At 46.6% G+C, this 17,524-nt stretch overlaps 1 protein-coding gene across 3 annotated transcripts in view; it reads right to left on the reverse strand.

Moving 5' to 3' along the window:
• RNF123 (ring finger protein 123) overlaps nt 1-17,524 on the reverse strand; it is a 1,600,675-nt gene that overhangs the window by 522,136 nt on the left and 1,061,015 nt on the right. The gene's annotated exons all lie outside the window — the stretch shown is intronic.

The raw sequence follows: 17,524 nt of genomic DNA on the forward strand, positions 1-17,524 counted from the left end.
AAAGTTAGAGCTATTGGCATTGCTCTTGACATTATTTTTATTTATGTTTTTTTTTTAACATAAATAAATGGCATTGTCATTTACAATGCCACTAGCTTTATCTCTCGCAAATGACACACACAAACACACACAGAGCCCCCCCCACACACACACCCACCCAGAGCCCCCCACACACACAGCCACACAGAGCCCCCCACACACACAGCCACACAAAGCCCCCCACACACACAGCCACACAAAGCTTCCTACACACACAGCCACACAGCCCTCCACACACACACCCACACAGCACAAGCAGGCAACAGGGGCACACGGAGGCACAAGCAGGCAACAGGGGCACGAAAACGGAGGCACAAGCAGGCAACAGGGGCACACGGAGGCACAAGCAGGCAACAGGGGCACACAGAGGCACAAGCAGGCAACAGGGACACACGGAGGCACAAGCAGGCAACAGGGGCACACGGAGGCACAAGCAGGCAACAGGGGCACACGGAGGCACAAGGTTGACTGGTCAAGAGAATGTAATTTAATTCCAAAAAATCAAACAGGATTTAGAAAGGGCATCGAAACTATTTCAAATATCCTGTCAATTTCACTGATTGCTGAAAAATGTAAAAACAAGAAACAGGACCGAGAGAGAGAGAGAGAGAGAGAGAGAGAGAGAGAGAGAGAGAGAGAGAGAGAGAGAGAGAGAAAGAGAGAGAGAGAAAGAGAGAGAAAGAGAGAGAAAGAGAGAGAGAGAGAGAAAGAGAGAGAAAGAGAGAGAAAGAGAGACAGAGAGAGAAAGAAAGAGAGAGAAAGAGAGAGAAAGAGAGAGACACAGAGAGAGACACAGAGAGAGACACAGAGAGAGACACAGAGAGAGAGAGAGAGAGAGAGAGAGAGAGAGAGAGAGAGAGAGAGAGAGAGAGAGAGAGAGAGAGAGAGAGAGAGAGAGAGAGAGAGAGAGAGAGAGAGAGAGAGAGAGAGAGAGAGAGAGAGAGAGAGAGAGAGATTGATTTAAAAGCTGCTTTTGACAGCGTAGACCAGAAACTAAAATGGACTAAATTGAAATCCTGGAATATACTGGAGAGAATACTTAGCGGTCTACTGCTGTTTTATACAGATACCTGGGTTTTTGTGAAGCTTGGGAATGTAGGTAGAATTTACAGAAAGGTTTATACCACCATGGGTCCAAAAAAGGGGTGCGTGTTGGCCCAGCACCTATTTAATGCATTCAACTACAACCTATCTGGAAAGCTCGATGCAATATTGTTCTTTTGAGCTTAACTTGGTGGGTTTAACAAGACTATTGAACAAACTCTCTGAATTTCTGGTTGTAAATAAATTGGAACTCAATGTATCTAAAACTAAATCAATGCTCATTACAAACCAAATAGCCTCTGATCATAACATCAGGCTAAAAGGTAACTTATTAGATAAAGTATCATACTGCAAGTATTTGGGATTTTATGTAGATAAGTTATCCTTTCGAGACCAGAAAAAATATAAGACGCAGCGAGCAGGGGCAATTAACTGAAAAATAAACTATTATTATTATTATTATTATCCAACAAAGGTCCCATTGGGCATTTTTTTAAAGAGAGGCAACGGAAAGTATAAGTGAAGTCAGTCTTTAACAGCACACTGAAACTATTTCGAAGCAGGCACAGAGAAGGCTCAGGTGGACTCAGGCCATATTCTCACTCACTGTGACCGCATTGAGCTGTCATCTGGGTATAGTTCCTGGGCTGCCTGTGACATCGGCATATGGCTGTATTAAATGCAAGGGGAGAAACGCTGCTGGAAGACTTCTGTCCTGTTTAAACCCAGGATGGCAACTTACGTCAGTGAAGAACGGGTAGAATAATCCAAACAAAACAGTGATGTGTTGGCTCTTCCCAAGATAGTCCAAAGGGGAGAGAAAAAATAACTATTTGCTGTTATTGGAAGCGTTTGCAGAGGACGACAAAAGACTCGGGATCATGCCCAAGAAATACTGGCACGAGTTACTATAAGACTGGTAGGCCCCACCACTTGTACAGCCGCATCTCACTACTCAACTCAAAGCTTATGCGCAGCTATATGCTCCCCGACACAGCCTGGAAGCAGCCCCTATGGTATATATACACGCACACAAAATACTTCCCACGCCGGCCACACAACATGCTCGAATTTCTCTCCATTCATATCCCAACTCTCAAAAGCCTAGGAGTCCTACGTTCGCCTCAAAACACACCAAAGCGCAGGGATACAATCACGATAACGAAACACACTGAAACAATCCAAACATGGGTCACGAGCACAGCACGCTTTTCCACCCAATGCTCCCCAGAAGTAGCATGTTATTAGTCGCAAATGCCGGTTGTTAGGGTTCGAAGAGCTATACAGATAAAACTACAAAGCAATAAAGGCAGTTCTTTCTGGAGAAGAGAAACAGGAGCCTTACTTATTTAGTGTCATTGTCTGACAGCTGTCACTGTTTAATAACGGCCCAGGAACCGTCTTTATTTATCACTGGGGCTATCTACAAAGGAAGCAGGTTTGTTGATACCAGCCCTACCTTAGCGGGGTGCTTGCGCCATGTACCGGTGGGGCCGGCGGTTGCTGCATGAGGACCGAAGCAGAGGAGTCACAGAGGGTGGACATCTCGAATTGAGACAGGAGGGCGCACACCAAGAAACTTCACAGCAAAGAGCACTCGGTGGTTAAATATAGGTTGTTATGGAGCACTCTAAATAGGTAGAACATATCACATAAATTAGTGGTCAAAAACTGGTTTGAAACGGGAAGTGATGTACGCTGAATAGGAGCAAACGATCACCCTATAAGGGGTTATAAAAGGAAGACGAAATATTTGGAGACTTAGAAGACATTTCATAGGGCCGGATACGAAGAAAAAAGGCTGAGAGGGAGGGCACTCAATAACGTACATATATCAACTTTTCAATTTTTTTTTGCGGAGCTTAGTTCTGGTGCTCGAATGTTTCCAAGCATCCGACATTTTGACAAATAAGGAAACAGAGACACATTTCCAGTTAGATTAGGGTTTAAAGTGGGAAAGCCGGGTTTGGAAGTCCGTCCGCACAGTAAAGTACATATCGGATGCTATTCTGGAAGCCCAGGTTCCCCTCCAACTTCACATTGGTCCGGCCGGAAACGTGTACCCTGGTGCTCAGTGGTTCCAGGAGGGTCGAATACGAAGAATGTAATAAGGCAACCAGAACGTCTGTAACTCACCCCCATCGGAAATGCGTCGGGCGGACGTTATTGTTCTGTACACGAGCCATGCTCAGAGCGACCATAGAGACTGAAGAAAGACTCCACCAATGCTCTTTATATAGGAATGTGTACATGCATTGGATTGATGGGGTTTAAGGAGTCTAAAACAGAGTTATGGTGAACTAGAGGCTAACGTTTCTCTCTAAATGGTGTACCAACGATGTCATCCGTGTGGTAGATATAGTGAAAGCAATTCGTACGGTAGCTCCATTCGTTCGACCTGGGTCGTACCGTGCGCATAGAAATAGGACTAACAGCGATTAAAGAGACAAACACACGGACAGGCAGGGAGAGCGGGAGGGGGCGGGAAGACACGGCAAGAACAAGAAAAAACAAAGCACTCACCTGGACTCCGATTCGTAGTTCTCATGTCCAGTAAGGAAAGCCTTGATAAAACCAGCACTCACCTGGACTTCCTCCGGCCGCAGAATGGCCAAAACAAAGACGGACAAAAAAAAATAAATAAACCCCGCCCACCGCCCGATTACGAGGCAAAAAGGGTGGAGAGGGAAAAAATCTCGGGAACGCCCCCGAATCTGGTCCGAGATTGACGGACAGAGCCTTCTCCCAATGGCTAGCCTCCATTTATGGAGCTAGCCAATGGGAGGAGGGGGCGGATACCCGACCCCACAGAGAAAAACATTAGATTTTGCTAGCGCATGCGTACTTCATACGCATTGGCTAGGCAAAACCTAAAAAGGGATTCTTTTGGTACCTCTAGTTACAGTAATGTGGTAGGTAGTTTTTAAAATAGAAGCTGAAGAATAGAAAAGTACAAGAGACTAACAAGAATTAGGGAAAGAGTGGGTTAAAAACCCGAGGAACATTTCACATGCGGAAGAAATATGATGCCTCAGTGAACATGTATTTCCAAGAAATGTCAAATTATAAACCCAAAACACAATTCTATACTGGTCGGCCCAGCAGCCTAGCCTGACTATTCATGCTCGCTTGGCTTGCAATACCCACTGTTTCCACTTATGGGGTACTGTAGGAAGCTGGCTCTGTTTATACTATACCAAAGAAAGGTATAGTGTGCACAGCGTCCAGTGGATCCCCAGAAACTTTACAGAAGCTAAAGTACATAATACTACTCTCTTTTGTGGTAGTGTGGTCGAGCAGTTCGGCTTATCAGAGGGCTGTGTTAAGCATCTGTTGTACACACTCAGGCAAGAAAGGATTACACTCTCAATGACTTAATCCGAGTCCAATTATTTGTAAACATATGACTTTTGTATGTTTATTGTTAAGTAAAGATACTTTGTTGCAGTAAAATACGTTTTGCAATATTACAGTTTTTAAGTTTAAAAAGTGGACACAGTGAATTTTTCGAACAGTTCAATGTTAAGCTATGGAAAGAAAACAATCACAATTTCACAGGTAAGTTCACAACTTACTCTTGGGGGTTTTGGACAAACACTGGACAAGGGTCAGGTACATGCAGAGACTGCCCACCAGCGGTACTGGGGCGGCAGGGTGCAAAGATAGCGCCAGGCGCCCACTTCAAGCGGATGGAGGGACTCAGTTTTACAAAGAGGCTGTAGGCCCAGACCAGGAGGCTGGATGAAGGTGACCAACGGCTCGGCAGGTAAGTTGGGATGTCGATGGACGCCTGGGCATCGTCGGCTCAGCTGCCCTGTCGAGTGCTAAGGATACTGTGGTACATTTAGGCATCGTAAAATCATTACGGCAGCCGAGATTGCGGTCCAGGGACCCTTCATGTTGAGGCTGCAGGCGTCTTCGCGGGGTAAGGGATAGGTCAGCCATCGATGGTTTTGCGGTCAGCATCGCTGGAGAGAATTCACTGGGCTAGGGCCACTCAGATTAGGGCTGTGAGCATCGGGTGCAGCAGAGGGGGCAGGACTCATGGATCCAGAAGGCTAGGGAGCCTTTGGTGTTGGTTTCTTTGTGAACAGGGCCGCTGTCCTCAGGAGATCTTGGTCTTTAGGTTAGGCAGGCAGTCCCCAAAGTGTTGTGGAGGGCGCTTGGCAAACAAATTACTTAACTTCGGTAACAATGTATCTGTAAGAGACATATGTTTTTTATAGATTTCTTACCTTAGAATTACCCCCAGGCGTCATATTGTATCTGGATAATTTTTTCTTAGCAGTACCCCTGCACGTCGGTAGGTGGTGTTGATCGACTCCGCGTCCGTCGTTCGCATCGTGGTCACCGGAATGATGTTGCAGTGTCTACTTAGACACCGCCCCTGCGCGCAGACGTCAGTTCTGACACGACTTTCCACACCAGAAGCGCAGAGCCATGCAGGACACTGACCACTGGTGCACATAACTAGGGCCCTGGAGGGAGTCCCTATCCCTAGAAGTCAGTTCGCAGAACGGGGAGGATGGGTGGACCAGTAAGGAATCTATAACTAACATATGTCTCTTACAGATACATCGTTACCAAAGGTAAGTAACTTGTTCATCTGAAAGAAACTGTTATTTATAGATTCCTTACCTTAGAATAGATACCCCAGCAATGCCAACCCCGGAGGTGAGTCTACGAAGTAAGTTCACACTAGAAAATCCTGGAGAACAGAACGGGCAAAACAGCCGTCTCTCCAGACCTGGCTGTCTAGGCAATAATGTTTGGTGAACGTGTGCAGGGAAGCCCACGTGGCCGCCTGACAGATGTCAATGAGCGGGACTCTACGTCCCAATGCAGTAGTAGCTGCCATAGCCCTGGTGAAGTGGGCATGCAGTCACACTGGAGCTTCCTTTTTCGCTAGGAAATGGCAAATTTTAATGCATAAGACAACCCGTCGAGATGGGGCCTTTTTGCACATCCCAACCTTTCTTGGCACCCACATAGCCAGCAAAGAGTTGATCATTCACCCGGAAACATTTTGTGCAGTCTAGATAGAAAGACAGCGCACGTTTTGGGCCCAGACAGTGGAGTCTCTCCTCCTCCTTGGAAGGGTGCGGAGGTGGGAAGAAGGTGGGTAAAGTGATGCTCTGCCCTATATGGAAAGAGGTAACCACTTTTGGAAGAAAAGACTACTTTGTCCAGATGAACATCAAGAAAAGGAGGTTTTGAGGGCAGAGCTTGAAGCTCACTCACTCTGTGAGCAGAGGTGATGGCGACAAGGAAGACAGTCTTCAGAGTAAGGAGTCTGATAGGGCCGTTATGTAGAGGCTCAATGGTACGTCAAGACAAGATTCAAGTCCCACTGGGGCATTATGAAAGGAGAATGAGGAAAGAGATGAGTAATGCCCTTTAGAAATCTATTTACAATAGGGGATTTGAAAAGAGAAGGCTAATGAGGAAGAAGAAAAAAAAGGTAGATACGGCCAAAAGGTAGCCTTTAAGAGTGCCCAGGGCAGAGCCCTGCTGGCTAAAGAAAGAATGAACTAGAGTACCCCCGAAAGAGGGGCAGAAAGGAGATCCACAGCCTGTCCTGTGCACCATGACACAAACTTGTTCCATCTACAGGCATATACAGACTTCGTTGAGGGACGCCTGGCTGCCAAGATGACATTACAGACTTCGGGTGGAAGGTCAAAAGCTTTTAACTGTCGCCGCTCAATCTCCACACAAGGAGGTTAAGGCTGGACAGGTTTGTCTGGAGGACTGTCCCCTGCTGCTGCGACAGAAGATCCTCCTGAAGAGGCAGTCTGATCAGAGGATCGATGGCCATGCTCAAGAGCTCAGGGTAACAGATTCTTCATGCCCAGTCCGTAGCCACAAGAATGATTTGGGCCCGGTCGCACTTGATCTTCTTCAGCACTCTGGGCAGAAGTGGTACAGGCGAAAGTCGTATATGAAAGCGCCGTTCCACTCGACGTAAAGCATCTCCAAGCGAGTGTCGCCTTGGAAATTCCAATGTGCAGAACTGCTGACACTGCACGTTCTCTTCGGTGGCGCACAGATCTAACCAAGGATCTCTTCACTGCTGAAAGAGACCTTGCACCACCTCTAAGTGAAGACACCATTCATTTTTTTTTTTTTGAGACCAACGGTCCCAGATTTTATTTAATTTCACAAGTAACAAGCCAATAGATCATACAATGTCATATAAACGACAATCATTACCCGGTCAGTAACATTTTCGACATTTCGGGTGAAGACACCATTCATGATCCGCTTGGCATCTTCGGGAAAGTTTGTCTGCTCTGTTGTTCAGAGAGCCCATCAGGTGTTGAACTACCAGGGATATCCCCTGCTCACAGAAAATGGTCATATCCAGAGATGCAGGGTCTCTTGACAAAGGATCCACGCCTCACCCTGCCTTGTTTGTTGCAGTACCACATGGTGGTGGAGTTGTTTGTGAACGCCTGCAACAGGATTCCCTTGATGAATGATAGAAAGTCTTTAAATGGCAGCTGAATCGCCCTGAGCTTCAGTAGGTTGATGTGGAGTCCGGATTCTTCCGGAGACCAGAGGCCTCTGATCTACACCTCCCCCAGATGGACGACCCATCCCAAGAGTGATGTACCTGTCACTACCGTCAGGTCTAGTTGGGGAAGGGAGAGAAGTCTGCCTTTGAGCCAATCAAGGCTCGTAAGGCACCACTCCAGGTCTTTTGCAGTTCTCTCCGAGATCTGGACCATGTCGGAGAGCTTCCTCTGATGCTGCTTCTTCTGGAACTTCAGGTCCCACTGGAGAGCCCCCATATGCCATCTGACATGATTTACCAACAGGATGCAGGAGACCATGAGGCCAGGCAACCTCAGAGTCATTCTCACATAAATCCAGGATAGAGGCTGAAACATCTGTATCATAACCTGAATATCCTGGACTTGATGCTAGGGAGGAAGCCCAAAACAACAGTGTCCAGAACAGTCCCGATGAAAGGGAGCATCTGAGAAGGAGACAGGTGTGACTTCAGCACGTTTATAGTGAACCCCAGCAAATGCAGAAGGTCTGCCGTAGTCTGGAGGTGGGATAAGGCAGTCTGGGGCGAGGTAGCCTTCAACAGTCAGTTGTCGAGGTAGGGGAAGACTGAAACCCCTAACTGAGCAGATGAGCTGTGACCACTGCCATCACCTTCGTGAACACAGAGGGGTGCTGGTAAGACCAAAGGATAGCATGGTGAACTGAAAGTGCATGTGCGCTACCTTGAAACGCAAGCAACACCTGTGGGCAGGCAGGATGGGGATATGAAAATACGAATCCTGCAAGTCCAATCCTACCAGCCAAAGTCTCCTTGGTCTGAGGCAGACAAGACCTGAACCAAAGTAAGCATCTTGAACTTCTTTTTGAGGAAGAAATTGACGGTTTGGAGGTCTAGAATAGGTCGAAGACCTAGGTTCTTTTGTAGGTATCAGAAAGTAGCGGGAATAACAACCACTGTCTACTTCTGATATCAGAACTCTATTTATAGCCCCCTTGGCTAGGAGAGCTGTAACTACCTCTCGGAATAAGATCAGATGACCCTCCACCAGCCGTTCTTGTGACTGCTGTAAAGGAGGATGGAAAGACTGGAAAGGAAGGGAGTAACCATTCTGAATGATCTGCAAGACCCATGTGTACGATGTTACAGACTGCCAGTGGAGGAGATGATGTTGGATTTTCCCTCCAACTGCGCACCATGGTCTTGCAGGACCAAACTAGGAGGACTTAGAAGCTGCAGCTGCCAGGGGTTTGAGGCTGATGACTTCTGGCTACCATTCTCACGGGTCTGAATGCACTGTGTCCACGTCCTCTCACAATTTGGGAACCTGCGTAGGACAGAGACCGGAATATGGTTGGCATGGAGGCCTGCCTATTCTGTAGCCACGAAAGGGGCAAAAGGCAGCCAGGAGGCGAGGTGTCACTGAATCGCCCAAGGACTTGGCCATAGCCCACGAGTCCTTAAAGCGCTCCAGCTGTGAATCTGCCTTCTCTCAGAATAAACGAGTCTCATTGAAGGGCATGTCTATGAGTTTGGCCTGGAGATCCTTCAAAACGCCAGATATTCTTAGCCAGCCATGGTGCCGTAAGACCACCGTCGACTAAACCTCTGCCCTGGGAGTCAGTCGTATCTAGACCACATCTAATGGTGAACTTTGCTGCATCCCTCTCGCCTCTCACTTCTTGGGAGAGGATGGCCCGGGCCTTCACTGGGACCTGCAGCAGCACTTGAGCAACCGTTTCCCATAGGGTATGGGAGAAATTGCCCAAAAGGCATGCGGTGTTCACCGACTGCAATGCGGGTCCGGCATAAGAAAACATCTTCTTCTCAAGTCTGTCTAGCCTCTTTGGGGGCGGCACGTGATGTTGAGGCTTGGATTGCCAAGCTATCAGGCGTGGGGTGTTTGCTGAGGAAACTAGGATCAACCAGGGCAGGGTGATGGTGATGGGCAAGTGTCTGGTTCACAGGATCAATTTCCTAGGAGGACATCAGTCAGTGCTTCATTAAATTGCATTAGAGGTTCAGATGAGGAAGTCCCAGGCAGAAGCACTTCGGCCAAGAGGTTAGTCTTGACAGCAACAGAGGGAAGTTCGAAGTCAAGGACCTCCGCTGCCCTCTTCACCACCAATGCCTAAGACGCTCCCTCCTCCACAGCCATAGTAGGTGGAGAGAGCAAACCTGAATATGGAGAGGTGTCCAGTCAACTGGTCTCTCCTACATCCCAAAGTATCACCAGGAGCGTACAATTAGGGTTCTAAAGGGTCCAGTGACCCCTCCCACTCTTCTCCCAGGCCCATATGCTCCACAAAACACTCAATGACCTAGTGCCAATGGGCCCGATCAGCACAGGATTGGGGGTCGACTGACACCGTTCTGACTATGAGTTGTTGAGGACGAGAATGGGGCTGGCGCCGGGAGCATCGACGCTGGGACAGGCACCGGAGAAGGTTGCATTGGTACAATCAATGCTGATCTGGATCCAGGATGGGATCCATAATACCCCACTAGAGCATAGGCAGGAGCCGTCAGCACCAATCCTGATGGGGGCTTCTCCGACCCCACGGGGCTCGAAGGCACTCTGGAGGGTCGGCTCGCTCCAATACTCGGCATATGCCCTCGTAAAACTATTTTGTTTGATCAGGCGTCGCTGCGGCTCTCGAAAAAGGGGGCAGGCGTGGAGTCTGACCTGCCAACAGCTCCGGAGAACTGTGCATGGAACATCGATGTTCCCCACTAGTCTTGTCAATTCTCTACAGACGAGGTTTATTCGAAGTCCATTTAGACTTCTTCTTGTGCCTCTTCCCCAAAAGTCCTGGGGTCCTCGAGTGCAACGCAGAAGACCTGGAGCTCTTGGAGCGGTCCGCAACCCTCTTCGCAATTGGGACCGAGACCTCCTAGGAGTCGCGCTATACTGCATTAACTGACGGGCCGCAAGCAGCTTTATGGACTGCTCCCTCATAGCTTTCGGTGTCATAGCCTAGCATTTTGCGACTGAGTTGTGGTCAAGCTCAAGACACCATAAGCACACAAGGTGCGGGTCAGTAACCAACATGGCGCAGTGGCAGGTGCCACATGGCTTAAACACAACCTTACTAGAAGACATTCTCGCAAACACAAGAACAAATATTAGACTAATTAAGTCTGTCAAAAATAGGCAGAGGGGTACCTCTTCTCCAGGTCAGCACTAACTGGAGCAGAAAGAGAAGAACTGACGTCCATCCACCTGAGTGGCACCTATATAGGTGACCGCTGCATCACATCCAGTGCAAATGACGACGCGCTGAACCGAACAAAGCCACCCAGCAGCGCACAGGGGTGCTGCACATACAAATGTTTCCAGATCGAGTCTGACACCTGGCAAATTAAATGGTAAGAAATCTGCAGCTATAAGTCTCTATCAGATAGTTACGTCAGAGGGTGGGGTCGAAGAGCTTGTGCGCACGCAGTATTTGTGAAAAAAGGCAAATTGTCCATCAAAGGGGTTAGAGAAGATGGATGCACAGTTTTTAAACTGACAGGTCACTTGCAGCACAAGTTTGCTAAAATAACATACACCTAGGATCAGCATGCTAGTTTCTTGGAATTTTTCCTATAGCAGTGTCCATGAGATATATATTTCGTACCCCACTTCTGTAACTTCTAAGAATTGTAAATAACTGGTGTTAATATTCTTCTATTTAATGGTACTTAAAATTGAGCAATCTTAGGAAGATGAAGGCTGTACTGGCCTTACCACAGTTTAGACTTGTCATATGCAGATTAGTCGTGAATGCCCAACCAGCTAGCCGGCGACAGAGTGTATGTTGCTGCACCTGTTGTGGATTAAGAGTCCCATGATCAGCTCGTACTGTGTATGATGGGCCCCAGCCCTACTGTTGCCCTTGCTATGTATGAATCCGGTGCGGTTGCTGCTCAAGCTGTCTTTGTAGGAAGCTTGCACTCCTCCTGCTCAGACTGTTCACAAAGACAACCTTGCCAAACTGCTGCCCATGACATTTTGAGGGCACCTCTACGCTGATCTGGTTTGGTGTGAAGAAATGTTATCTTTCTGTTGGGTGGGAGGTTGCTGAGGACTGGAGCTGCGTGTCCCCCTACGTTTGATGGACGGTTGAAGAGAAGAAGAAAATCCAGGACCCAAGCATGTTCAAATGGCCCTAAAGGGATGAAAGAGTTGGGTCCCAGGAGGCCACAGATGCAGTGAGAGTCATAATTTACCAGCTACTGCTTCGGCTACTCAAGTCTGCCACCCTGTTGCCTGGTTACTCCCGACACTATATTGGTTGCTCCCGACAAGCACGCCTTAATTTGAGCTAGTGGTTGCGGGTGGTGGGAACCCGCACTCAGTTTTGCGACCTCAGCTTATTTTTCATCATCAGACTTTAACCCAGAGCAATAAAAAAACTCAGAAATGGGTGATTAGGGAGGATCTGAACAACTTGAAACCAGTGACTAAAGGAGACAGCACGGATACAAAAGCACCCACAAGCATAAGATAGAGAGCTTGGTAATGCAGGTGGTGAAGAAATCAGCATGAGGTGGAATTCAAATTAGGCAGCCTTGGTATCTGGCAACCTAGCATCTGTCAGCACTGGAGGCTGGCTCCCAACAATGGCTCGTATTTCTGAACACCTCTTGCACAGGAATCGGAATTCAGCTCTTAACTTTTAATGAGGGCCAATGAATTTCTTTAGTATACTCGTCCGTGTCCTCTTTTTCTCCTGCCTTTTGTCTCATACTTACGCATCCCTCTTTATGCTGTAAATACCAGGTGTTCGTATTATATAACATAATGGAACTCATTATACTATGCCTGGAAGGATGAAAGCCTGGGATTCTTCCTCTTCGGTCCAGGCTTGTACAAGGGACTGTGTGCCCTGCAAGGCACTAGGAAGGATTTAATTGGCGGGTTAGACTGCTGGGTACTCCTACGAAAATGTTAAATATATTCCTGATGCACCCCACAGTCACCTTTATCACGCCAGAAACAGAAAGTCTTGACTTCAGGCTATGGAAATGCCAGAAGGTATATCCTATCCCAACAATATAGGAAATGTCTCTCTCTGAAAGCGCAGCTTCTCGATTAGCCAGGCCCTTCACACCCTCGGGCATCAAAGACTTTGTGCACTTCCTCATGGGAACATAGAGAAGGACTAGCGCAGCTAGTGACTCCATAGCCAAGCAACGACTGCAGTGGAAAAGAGAGTTATGAGCTCTTATTCACTGCTCTTCTCCACATGTTGACTGATAAAATTAAAGGCAGGAAAGCAAATGGCTCCAGAGGTGAACATCTGGATTCCTTAATAAGGATCTACTTCCTGCTGCTTTAGAGAATTAATCTTAATCATGTGGTTGATGAACATACATATAAAATGTTTGTTTACCTTGCTTAACTAGATTTCCAAATAAATTAACCCAATTCACAATCTGGGAGTTGTATTCCCAAACCAGAGGACAAGGAGAAAGTTGGGATTATTCATTTAAGAGAGGATCATTTCAGCTGTGTAAAGCTATCGTTGGCAAAAACTGAGCCAGCTAGATATGGATGCAAAAAAATCACTAAAGACAATGTAAAGTTAACATAATAATATTACTCTCTCTCCAGCTTCATAAACCAAGTGCACATATGAACAGACACGTGACTCTGTGCAAGACAAACAACTTACAGTACCTTGGATATTAATTGTTCACACCAGAGTGACAGCCTGGTGGCTAGCTTAAAGCCGCTCCTGTGTTAACATGCTATAATAGCGAAGAATTAAGTGCCCTTTAACAATAAGTATATTGGGCTAAAGTCAGCAGTCTTCCCACACGGAGGGAAGTAAAACATCCAAAGCAACAGAAATAACCCAATATTCTCTTGATGTACTCCCAGATGTTTTCTCGATTTCTCTTCACCGCCTAGGGTATCTCTCTAATCCTCTCCACCTCGTTCTCTATTTTATCACCTTCTTTTAACTGCTCTTCGCTGTATATTGCCCTCTTTTTGGTTCATTTCCACCCTCACTTACCCCAGTCTCCATTTTCAGTTTCTCTTGATCTTGTTTATTTCGCCAATCATGGAACGCAACAAACCGTGCATGCAGAGGTTTACCGCACCAGTAGCCCAAAAATATTTAGGAGGAATGGTACGGAGTCCTCACTAAAGATCCTTGGAGTATCACACCTGAAGACACAGGATCACAGACCTGACAGAAATGTCAATTAACTTATTTGGTCAAGGGCCTGGATGCCCTTCTTTAAATCTTAGCTTACATGCCTGATCCTGGCTGATTTAGCAATGCTTGTGTTCATTCCTACCTTCTCCACTGAGGCCAGGGGAAGATATCCATCAGTACCACAGCCCAACTCTCCCCAAGTCATACAAATAAACACTTTATCTGCACTGGACACCTAGGAACAACGTTAACAGCTTGAAAGCGTCTCGGGAACATGCAAATTTAGAAAATGGCGGAACACACATTCTGCTCAGGTTATGATCACAGTCACGTCAGTCCATACCCATAAACACGTCATTGGGCATGGAGGAACTACCCGGGATTTTAAGAAAACTGTGTTACCTTTCCTGGGATCAAGCGGGCTTGGGTGCACTCTAGAGTGCAGCATCTACCCTAGTGTGTGATGGGTTCAACATGCCCAGCATGCGGAAAAGTTGTTCAATGCGACAGCCACAAGTGATTGTACTTCAAGGTTAAGGGATCGACAACCAATCCCTTCTCTTAAGTGCTTCTACTTTGCTTAAGTGCTTAAGTCTCCAGCCCCTTCTTGCTCCTGCATTATTCTCGCTTCTTCAGTGTCTGGTGACAGTGGCATGCCTCATCATGCTTCTCCACCCCCATATTTACGGCCCTTGATCCCTTTTGCCTTACTTTTCATCTTTACCATTTTCTATTAATTTACCATTAACAGGATTCCTTACCTTATGATCACTATATGACTATCGCAATACTTGCTACTTTCTGGGCAGAAGGTCCAAGCTGGAGTACTGCTTAGAAATGGTGAGCGGTGGTAATGTGTCCTACAGAGCAATCAACATACCTCCACTCGTAAACTGCTTCCTTATACCATCGCTTGAAAGGGTTACTGGAAATGACTACGCCGCGCTCAGCTTGAGACACCATCAAAAGACCATGATAGTCTGAAATATTAATAGCCGAGGAAAGGGTGAGGGGACTAAGCGATAACTGGAAACAGGTAAAGGTGTAATCAGTAGTCCAACTTAGCTGCTGTGGTTGGTGCTTTCTTTAGTTACTGTTTGTTTAGTTTATTTTATAACATCTGTGCATTCACATACGGTGTATGATCTGTGCCACTCTGTATAATATGTCTTCAGAACCATATTACAACGATATTGCGGCCTTTGCCTCTACTGAAGCGATGCATATGCTATACTTCTGTCTGGAACTGTGGCTAAAGGGTCACCTAAATACATGGTGGCCATCCTACGCGAGTATACACGGACTCTGTGTCACTGTTAAAGTTTTACTTGTAGTAGTAAAGAAATGCTGGACATTGTTTTGCATACACATGTATATGTTGTGGGAAAATTAATTAACAGATTTAAACAAAAAAAATGATAGACTGAAATATTAAAAACAATTTAGACGACGGACGAGCAACAACATTCCAGGAATGCGACAACTGTGCGGTCAATGGATGAATGTTGATTGTAAATCATAACAGAAATAAGCATTGCCCTGCAGTGCAGGAGGCATGGCACCCTACTGTATATGAAGAACTCCTCACTTGGTCAAGAAATGAACCACTTCCAAATTTAACCACACAAGAACTGCTTGTGCTCAAAAGAGATAAACAGGAGCAGCGGCTAGGCTTCCCTCGTAATTCAATGAGTACACTGGGTAATGTGATAGGCATCTCCAAACAGCATTAGTTAAATAGCTCCCAGAATCCCATCACTGGAGCTGTACCAAGAAACAACATGGGGCCGATGTCCCCGCGGCACTGCAGCTCAAGCACAAAAGCTTCAAATGCATGGGTTCCGGACTAATATGAAATGATCGTACACATTCGGGTAACAGCAGGTCCTCTGGAAGCTGCAACCTGCCCTTAAAATGCCAAAGTCCGTTTCCCAAAGTAGGATTACTTCAGCTGGCACAGCACATCATCATCATCTCTTGGCAGAGTTACAGAATCCTATTGAAGAGCTCGACGTGCACAGCCCTGCACAAGACAAACTTCCTCCTTCACTTGTTTACTCACAACTGCTGAAATATACTTTCGTAATAAAAAGGAGACATCCTTCATCCCAAAGCCTGGATTTAGCGCCACCCCAACACGGATGCTAATTCTCCGAAGTGCCAGGGGGAGTGGAAGTAACATCACGCAGCCGCTGACCCAGAATGACAAAACATGGTTGACCCTTAGGCTAAGGTTAACCCTGGGCAAAGCACTACGCTACGCTCGCGTAGTTTGCAAAGTTTGCGCAACTTCGCACTACACGAACTGCACGTAGCACAGTGCAAACACGCGTAGCGTAGTGCAGCGGTAATTTTTTGCTCGCTCGCGGTCCTCAACGTCAAGTTGGCGACCGTGAGCAAGCAAAATGATATCCTGGCGAGACTTTTACCTCGTTCGCGATCAGCAACATCAAGTTGCCGATCGCGAGCGTGAAAAATAAACCTCCCGGCGAGATTCTCAACGCGGGGAGGTCAGGTTTCCCATTGCGAGTGGTCGCGTATGCTCGCGACCGCTCGCGATGAGAAACTACCAGTCCGCATTGAGAAAGCAGCCGCTCGAGTAAAAATCTCCTTGAGCGGCAGAAAACTACAGCTCGCACTGTGCAAGATGCCGTTTTCAATGATTGCACAGTGCCGGATGCTTGTCCGCACTGTGCAATCATTGACAACGGCATCTTGCACAGTGTGAACAGGGTACTACGCAGTTCGCGTAGTGCTTCGCGTAGCTACGCATATCGATACTTTGCGAACTACGCCCAGGGTTAGCTAAGGTAAGAGATCAAAAGTCAAACAAAAAGGAAAACTTCAAGGGCCTTTGAAGCCTTTCTACGCTTGGCTGCAGATTGATTTTCCCATCAGTCAGGGCTTTTGTAATGGCGTTTCTAAACTATAGGCAGAGAAGGATTCAGAGGAGTGTTCGCTCATCATATTGCTATTGGCCCATAAGGTATATCACTTTACCCCAGGGAATGAAGCAGGGACTATCTGGTGAAGAGGGACGCCATCTTGAAATGATGACTTTCCTTACCAAAACAGTGTATTCCACGTTTTAAATATTCACTTTAAATAGATATTACATAAAAACACACTAGAAGTATGGTGTAAACAAGTCTGCAAATGCACGGTAATATATATTTGTAAGGTGTTATTTTTTATGAATATCATTTTTTGGGCAAAAACTTTACAATAGAAATATGTAACAAATGATTAGTGATACCTCACAAAAGCGTTTTTGTTCTTGATGTAGTTTGTGATGCTTTTATACAGGTAGGTGTATCAATGCAACCAGCTGCATTTCTACCTCCAGAGGATCCTGCAGCAGCAGAGGCTGGGCTGTGCTCCTCTGAAACCATATGTCCCTAATGATGACGTGTACCTTTTAAGTCACCCTGATGTTGAGGCTTCCACCTACAAGTACTTTGCTCTCTTTTGGTTAAAGAGTGGCCCTTGTCTTGCTGCAATCTTGTCACACATGCTGTGCTGTACTTTATTATTGACCTGTCACGTGAGTCTGCTTCTCACACTATAGCTGCAGAATAGTGACACCTTTAGTCTTAGCCATCTGTTAGAACTGCGCGTTGGTCTGCCTTTTAAAAGGTCTTGATTAAACATTCGTCCTTTGCTTTCTCCCAGTGTGTAGTTCGTTATTCTCTTCGGCTGTTGCTTGCTTTCTGGCTTTGACTTTACGAGCGCATGGCTAAACTGAATAGCAAAAACTGGTGCTCAGAGCACT

The sequence above is a fragment of the Lissotriton helveticus genome, chromosome 9, assembly GCF_964261635.1.
Source record: "Lissotriton helveticus chromosome 9, aLisHel1.1, whole genome shotgun sequence".
Lineage (NCBI taxonomy): Eukaryota > Metazoa > Chordata > Amphibia > Caudata > Salamandridae > Lissotriton > Lissotriton helveticus.